This window comes from Tenrec ecaudatus, chromosome 2 (assembly GCF_050624435.1).
Source record: "Tenrec ecaudatus isolate mTenEca1 chromosome 2, mTenEca1.hap1, whole genome shotgun sequence".
Lineage (NCBI taxonomy): Eukaryota > Metazoa > Chordata > Mammalia > Afrosoricida > Tenrecidae > Tenrec > Tenrec ecaudatus.
The window spans coordinates 270,848,546-270,857,791 of NC_134531.1; positions in this window are offsets into that span (position 1 = coordinate 270,848,546).

Here is a 9,246-nt window from a genome sequence, read left to right on the forward strand (position 1 = left end):
TTTTAGATTCATGTTCTAGTGAATGAGGTGAATACCTATAGCTATATAGAGATATGTAGATATATAGATAGCTAGATTGATTTATGAATGATAAGTATAAATTCATTTTCCCATTTATTCTACAGATGTCATTTGCACCATTGCTCATTTTTATAATTTTCTTTTTCTTTTTACTTCTAGCTAGTAGTTCCTTTGGATTTTCTTAAGTTTCTACCTCTTGACTATTTTAGGGTAAAACAAAAAAACTTGTTGACATTCAGTTGATACTGACTCATAGCAACCTACAGGGAAGGGTAGAGCTGCCTTTCTGTGCCTTTCTGAGACTTTCTGGACTTTCTGAGACTGGAACTTTTTATGAGAGTCGAGAGCTTCACCATTCTCCCTCAGGGTACAAAATATCTGAAAACCCTTGACTGCCAGAGTACTGATTAGGATACAAAACAAACCCCAAATCTCAAATATAATTTAATGAATACATTTATTGTTCTCCTTAAAAGGATGACACAAGACAAGTATACATCACCTGGATGAAGTAACCCATTAGCGTGAGGCACAGGCAGTCAAGGGTGTTTACAGGTTCAGAGACTTAAAAGTGACATAGGAGGGCAAAGGAAACTGCCATTACCATGTGACCTGTAGCATATAGATACATCGTTGTTACAGATGGGACTACAGAAAACAAGGATGGGACCATGATTGGGACAGCCATTATCTCAGTCAGAAGAGCTTACAAGACCCGTTCAGGGCTCTCTGATCAAGTCATTCAGGATGTAACTCTTTTTTTTTTTTTTAACATGTTGAACTATATCTGTTTTATTTTAGATTAAAAAATCATTTTATTGGGGTTTCATACAACTCTTATCACAATCCATACATTCACCCATTGTGTCAAGCACCCTTGTACGTTTGTTGCCATCATCATTCTCAAAACACTTGCCTTCTACTTGAGCCCTTAATATTTTGACCCCTAAACCCTAGAACCCTAATTTCCATGAAGTCCACACCCAGACAAAAGCCTGAGGGCTATGCATCCCTTTTCCTCTTGGACCACCTAGAGGAGGGACAATAATGAACTTTCTAATGTCCTCTGTGCACAAAGTTATTCACAATGCTAGTGAATAATCTGAAGGAATTTAATGGAGGCTGAATTTATATAGAGACACATAAATGGATTTAGAAATTTCATTGGAAACTGTAGTATTTCACAACTTGCTGCTCAAGAATTTAAGTTTTAATACACAGCTGACATATTTAGATGTTATTTTTTCATTAGATTTCTTACTATATTAATAATAAAACAACTCTCATTGATATTCTGACTCATTGGAACTCGACGCCATTTTCTTGCCTATGAATCATAGAGCAATAGGTAACTTCATCTTTCTCTCCCAGCAAAAATGGGTTTGGGCCACTGACCTTTGGGTGAGCAGTCTAATGCTTGCCCAGTAGTTACACTAAGGACCCAATCATGATAAATTTAAATTTTGACCTGATATTTCTAAAATCTAAGTCATATCTGATTGTGTTTCTTCTAATTGATTTGTTTCTTGCCTTTAGAATGCTCTGCACCTTTCAGTTAAGAGCAAAGTTTTATCATGCCTCTTGTAATGGATACTGTCTTTTATTGGTGAGGCTTTTGTTAATCTTTCTGAATGTTCAGTGTGAAAACTATGTGGGGGTCATGATGGGAAAAGTAACACATGGGGCAGGGCGAAGAGTATTGTTTCCAGGGATGTCTAATACCAAGTCCGCGCTTATCCTCCAGAATTTCATAAATATTTAAAATTAAATGGTCTTCTCAGGTTATTATTCCCATTCTTTCTGATCCTCATAAGTCAATCTTAGCCAAGACTCTGGTTATACCTGTCTTTCCATATTTGTGGGTGATGGTTTCTGTTGTAACCACAGTTCTCTCATGATTCCAGGATTCTTTGATGGGGCTGTTGATGTTGTAGTGTTGCCTTTCATAAAGGAAAATTTAATGTCTGTATTGGACAAGTCGGATACACAGATCACTTTAAAGTTCTAGGAAATCACTTTGTGCCAGATCCAAGCTATTGTACATCTACAGAAATTAAGAATGGATTAAGAGATACTCTAGCTAATGGGGTCATATAAGTCTGGTAGAATCGAGGATTTAAATGAAAGTAAGGAGTTTAGCATAGCAGTGGTTCATCTTTTTCCTGCTTCTGGAGCTAAACCTAGAGCCTGTCTGACAAAGGGCCTGGCTCCTCTACTCTGCGCACCCACGCGCACACACACACACAGACACACCCATCATCCATGTTTTGCCTGGAGGCACATGTGTACTTTTCCATGAGAACAAGGGAAGGTTAAAGAGATTGCATCCTGATGACCATATTTAGTAATATGTACTTAGTCTAATTTGTTTCAATCATGTTTTCCATGTTTTAAATGAAGAAATAATATACCAGCTTTTAAAACATAAATACTAAAAAGCATCTTTACTTGCTCCTTTGACTCCACTGTTTTCTAAGCACCTTATGCATATTATTCTTGGACAAGCGTAATCATTTTTTCCTTTTATTTAGAAAAAACACCTTTATTATGATGAATTGGGTGCAGATTTACCAAGAAGGTAAGTATAAATCTCCACTGAATAAAGCATACACATTTTGTTTCACTTCATTGATAGAAATTACAATATGACATCACTTACTCCATTTTTCCCTATGATTCTGGTTTCCATTTGTTTTTTTCTCCTAAGCCTTCTGAGATAATTTTTAGGGTTCAGAGTAGATATCTTCAGAACACATCACCCTGATTACTGCCTCATCATCTTGACAGTGCCTAGACCCTTTCCATTTAAAAAGACATACCCCACGCCCCCAACCCAATGCCTGCTAAATTATACTTTATGAAATTCTTTAATACTCCATGAAATTAAATCTTGTGAATTTTAGTTAATATATCATATCATTTGCAGTTTTCGCCTTCCCATTAATTATGCAGTACGGCTTCTGTAAGTGTCCCAGTAAGGGTTTATGTCATGAGTAATGTAGGGGAGATAATTGAGCAACAAAGTGGTATGCATCCTCAGTGGTCAGTCTAAGTGCTTACAATCATATCAGGCCTTGATTTATTTTGTCTTATATGTTTTATCCTCTAAAATAAAATGAACTGAAGACATGTAGCAAACTTGATCTGTGACTTTCAAATTCAATTGGACTATAAGAATATCCCTCTAAGATACGCTCTGTCTGTCTCTGTCTGTCTCTCTGACGCACACATACACACACAATCTCTCTACAGGCATTTACAGCCTTACATTTCTCTCTGTCCTTGAAAAGATAGATGGATAACTTATAGCCGTAATTATACATGCTCACTAGTGTAATGAAGAGAATTAGAAAATGTGTACACAATAGCAGTGCAGGAGAGCAGATACATAATTGGCAACTATTAATCTAATAGAGAGAAAGAGACGGCTGGAATAATTAACACATGCCACAGAGAGTGATCGTTTATGATAAGGATGGCTGAAAAGACATCAGCATTACTTAGCTTTCCCCACTGGCAAAGAAAACCAGGGCGAAAACAAAATGAATCTCTGGCTCAGACAGCAGCAATCATGTTTACTGGGCTGTGGTGACTCTAGCCTCTTTATGAATCCATTTGGTAAATCTCCTTTAACCCCTGCCTTTTCTCCTAAAGGGAATACACACACACGCGCGCACACACATGAGAATGCATGTGTAGGTTGGTGTGTCCTTTATATCAAATATTTGTTTGGCAACAGAGTCAGACACTACAATTTTATTTTAAGCAAACTTTATAAAATCCTTAGATAAATTTTAAATGAAATAGTCATGCATGTAAGAAGAGGAAGATCATGTTTATATGATCGCTTGTTGCTTCAAACATCAAGCAGAATCTGTTTCCCACACAAATGTTACTATGGTTTGACAAATTGTTTTAAACAATCCATTGACAAGACACTGAGCCAACACATTAATGGGGAGATTAAATCTATTCACATAGCATATAGACAAGGGAATAGGACACATAGATCTTCAAACAGCTGAAATAGTATATTGTTCATTCTTTTGTCATACTTTCTACATATAGTAATTTTATTCAAAAGAATCCCAGACTTTCAATTTTGCATTTATTTACAGTTTACTATTTTGAATAATATTTGAACTTGTGTAAAATAACTAAATCTTGTGGGAATCATTATTAGAGTATCTTGAAGAAAATCTTCTAAAAGAAATAATATATGTAAGTGAACACATGAGAAATTTTAAATCTATAAAGCCGACCACTAGAAAAAGGGTTTTTCTAGGGGTGGGGTGTTAGGGCAAGGGAGGTAAGGGAGTGAGGGGGATCTGATATCAAGGAATTTAAGAAGGAGGAAAATATTCTCGAACTAATTTTGGTAGCAGTTGTCCAATACTGCTTAATATGATTGAACTCTGGAATGGTACGGTGTTTGGATTAGGTCTTCATAAGATGATTTGGAAGAAAAAGAGGTATATTGAGTATTATATCATCCTTTGAAAAGAAATTGAATTCCAAGCCTAAGGACAATCATAAATATTTACAGTGATGTATTGACGTATTTCCCCCAGACGTTTGTTTTGAAGCAATAATTTATGAATATTGAAGACTTTGAATATTAAATAAAAATACAATATAAAATACTGGTAATGTTGCATTTTGCATCCCAACAGCATGCAAGCCACTACAGTATGATATGCTTTAAAGTAGACATATAGTAATGTTAATTTAGATATATCATATTTCATCAATAAATTTAAGACTTGAATACAATGATCAGCCATTTGAAGACAAGTTCTCCAAATGATTAGTTAAGTTATAAAGAGTAAATCTATAATCACACTTTACTCCATGTCTTATCTGTAAAACTCATTTGGAAATAATTTATTAAGCATTCTAGAATATTAGACATTGAGGTAAATAAATCTCTCTTTGCTCTTCATAAAAATGCTATGAGCTATCTTTTATTGCTGTTTTCATATAAAAAATGTCCCCAAAGTTTGGAGTCGGGTATGAAACTCATTTTTCTCTGACTCCAAAGTTTCTGACATTAATTCCAAGTCATATTATAGTCTCTGACACAGATTCTAAATTGAAATGCAAGCAATATTTATTAACATTATACAATTTTGTATTTTCTGCCATAGTCAATTATATTAACTATACAATTAGAAAATATATGTTATATATCACTGAATACAGATATTGTTATTCATTGCCACAGGTTCAGATTTAGCGAGCCTAAGCACAATGGAACGAACAATGCATAAAACTTACAATCAATGCTATTTTTGATCCAACTGTGGCAACCACAGTACCAATTCATCTCGTGGAGCTTCTTCATTGCTGGTGCTCTACTTTACCTACCAAGAAGTAGAAGCCACTGACGAGGCTCCCACGCAGAGCGATCCTCCAAAGAACAGAAGGCACTGCAGTCGAAGCCTGGGTATGTTTGAGCTCACTCATTGTGGCAGTCACCGTGTCAATCCCTCTAGTTAAGTGTTTTCTTTCTGGCCCTCTATTTTATAAGTATGATGTCATTTTCCAGCCCTTTCCTGGGAGTATGTCTTATGCACATATGTATTAGTACTTATCTCATTGTAAAGGCCTGTGTATTATATATGACTCTATCCCTAGATAATGAGTGTTGAGGATAAGAGTCCTACTGACATTATTTATAGCCTCATCTTATACCATGCAACCTGGATCATAGCTGCACATATATTAAGTATTTTTGAATAAATTGTATGAATATCTATTTCAATAAGATTAGTTGCTTAAGACCACTTTTAAGCATCTACTTCCAGCCACATATTTTGATAAGAGCTGTTGATATGATCAAAATGTAGGGTTGTTGAGATGAGGTGGTATGCAATCTTGCAGAAAAGAGGAATTAAATAAAAACTTTAAAAACAACTAATATACATGAATGGGCATATAATTATGCTCCCTGTCTCTCTCTGTGTGTGTATGTACACACAGCTTCCAAATATTTGAAATCTAGTTTTGAAATGAAATAAGGTGTAAGAATGGTGTGACATTAGGATCTGACCTCTAACTTCACAGGACGAAGAGAGAATCAACATCCCAAGGCTCTCTGCTTCCACTCGCCAGACTGTTCACCGATTCTGGCACCAACCGTCCCTCCCTTGGAAGGCTTTATTTCTCTGCCAGGTTTGACAAGTCATAATAATGGCCACCCAGCATGTACAGAGAGTAATCACTGTGGGAGTATGAGGGGTACCCAACACTCAGGTCCTCAGGAGTGACTTTGCGAGTGTGGAACTTAACAGATAGACAGACAGTGGGGTACAGGGATTCCTTGTCCCATGTCAGAACTGAGAGAGTGAATGCATTTTCAATGGGTAGATCTAATGGGGCTCACAGATTTTTCCCAAGGCACATGCATCATACAGCTAATCTATACATAGTCAATGGGTAATATCTTAAGCGGATAGCATAATAAACAGACAACGAGGTGAGTTGGCATTCTTACTTAGTGCTAGTTAACCTCAAATGCCCCTGAGCCCACCCCAGGGGTTTGCTACCTTTTCCCGTGATTGGGCCCTAGAACCTGATTGCTCTTACCTACAGACAACCTCCAGGAACAGGAAGTAGCCAGACACACGAGTGGTTCATCTTATATGGTAGCTCCTTTATGACTGTTCCTTTATGGGGGTTATTGGAGGAACTGTGTCCAGTCATGCGAATGTATACAAAGATATATTTATACCTCATAATTGTGAGGATCTTCCCCCACCGGAGTCGGCTTTCCAGACCCGTAATTATGAGCATGCAGGATTTAGCTGGATGACATTCTCATCTCTCTAGTTCCTCAGTTTAGCACAGCTCATGATTACAGGGTTTATGAGGGAAACAACAGATTGCATACAGTTCAAGGTCAATCATGCTCAGGATACAACTATTTGATCAGAGCAGCCTCTTCTCAGCGATTTCTGAAGAATGTCTTTCGCTGGCACATGGTCCTCAGCCTGGCTTCTGTCCTGCTCAGAAAAGTGTTCCAAAGCTCTTGTAGCCCTTCCCCTAAGTGCTCAGGCATGGTGACGCCACCATTGAGCTTTATATAAAAGTCTTCAGCTCTAGTTCTGTGTTCAACAGGTCCCTGTTCCACAACTGTCTTGATGCACAGACCAGGACTTCCATCATGCTGTCTCCCGCCTGTCTTCTCCTAGCTTCCTCCCAGTCTTCTGCTTTGCTGCTAACATTTCTTTGCCATTGTTTCTTGCTGTCTCAAGAAGTTGTTACAACTCTATGTCCTAGGCTCTTGAGGTTCCCATGGCAGGTCAAACGAATGGGCTCTCCTGCCAGATCTCCTCTCTCTTAAATTGTCATGAGATCCTGCTTTCATCCCTGGGATGGCTCCTATTAAGCTTACTGGGATGGGAAAACTGGGACATCCTCTTGTTAGAATTTCAGGAATTTCATTTGCATAGTTCCACCACCATGTAGCTTAATTTTACATTACTAGCGAGCTATTTGATTCTCTTGGTGAGTCACAAGCACCTCATTTGCATAGTCTCACCCAGTAATTTGATAAGAGTTACAAAGACTGTTAGAATTGCTATGAGTATGCATCAACTTGATGCCAGTAGTTTGTTTTTTGATTATTTAATTTTTTTTTACAGAGACTATATGGAATAAGTTACAGCATTACATTCATAAAACCAGTATATAGGGATTAATGCTTTAAAGTAATATGTTAATTGTGTACCCTCTTTGCAACAGTTATGCAGTGAAATATTTGTATTTTCATTCATTTAACAAATACCTTCCTGTGTGTATGTGGTGTTGTTAGTATTAAAAATAATTATTATATGCTTATCACAATTGTAGATATGTATAATAGCATATTTGATTAATTGAGCAAAATAATATATAGTCTCAAAACATCTCATAATGGTTTTGACTATTGTTTAGTACATCATCATAGACTGTGAAGTTTAAAGCAAATCACATTTATTATCTCAGGGTTATGGTTATTAGGAGACTCGGTACCACTTCATTGAATCTTCTACCTGGGGCTTCCTAAGCCTGAGCTCTCCTCTTGAGGTTTGACTAGAGAAGAGTCCACTTTCAACTCACTCTGTTTGTTGTCAAAACTGAACTCTACGTGGCTATAAAACCCAGTCCCAGCTGCATGAACCCCCTCCCCAGAAGAATGCACTCTAGAGGACAACACTGAAGATGCAACCTGGGGAGACTGGTAGGCCTGCCCAGACCACACCTGAGCTAACTAAGAGGAAGAGAGAAAGAAAGAGAGAGAGAGAGAGAGAGAGAGAGAGAGAGAGAGAGAGAGAGAGAGAGAGAATAGAGAATATGAGCCATATAACCGCATCCCGGCCCATGGAGCAACAAGTGCACAGAGAGGACCTTGGGGCTGGCTCCACCACAACACACAATGCCCCTCACTGACCCACAGGCCTACAGAAGACAGCACTGGAAACACAGTGAAGGAATTGTGCCTAGTCTGACCCCCCCTAAACTGGTGTGAAACATGGAGGGAGCACAACAGAGCAGTGAGGGGAGCAAAGCTAAGAAGTCACCCCAAAATCCCCCAAACAGACCTCAGAATTGGTGGGTTTGTGTGCCACTTTACCAGATCTGATTGGAAAACATTCAGAAGAGTCAGCAGACAGACTTGGAACTATTTATAGGCTTTTTTTTTTTCACCACTACGCCTTTTTCTTTTCTTTTTCTAATGTCTATCCATGTAGGATAAACTGGATAACAAAAATGAGGAGAAAACATTGGGCCTATGGTTCTGGGGAGGTCATGGGAGCGGAGGAGGTGGGAGAAAGTCAGGGTAAACCAACAACCCCAAGGACAAGGGGACAATAAGGGATCTAAAACCAATGAAAAGGAGGGCATGAATGACTGATGGGGCTTGATCAAGTACAATGTTGCTGAGAGAAAGTACTGAGAGTCGAATGAAGATTGAACATGATAGTGAGAACGGAGGAATTTAAAAATAAATAGAAGGGAAAAGACATGTATAGTTGTATAAATATAGGTATGTACATATGTAAATATACTAATATATAATGATAGAGATATAGGTCCATGTACAGACATTTAAATGTTAAATCTTAAGGTAGCAGACAGGCATTGGGTCTCTACTCAAGTCCCCCCCTCAACACAAGAACACTTTTTTCTCATAAACTTGAATTTTGCGATGCTCTCCTTCCCAGCACGATTGCTGAAGTC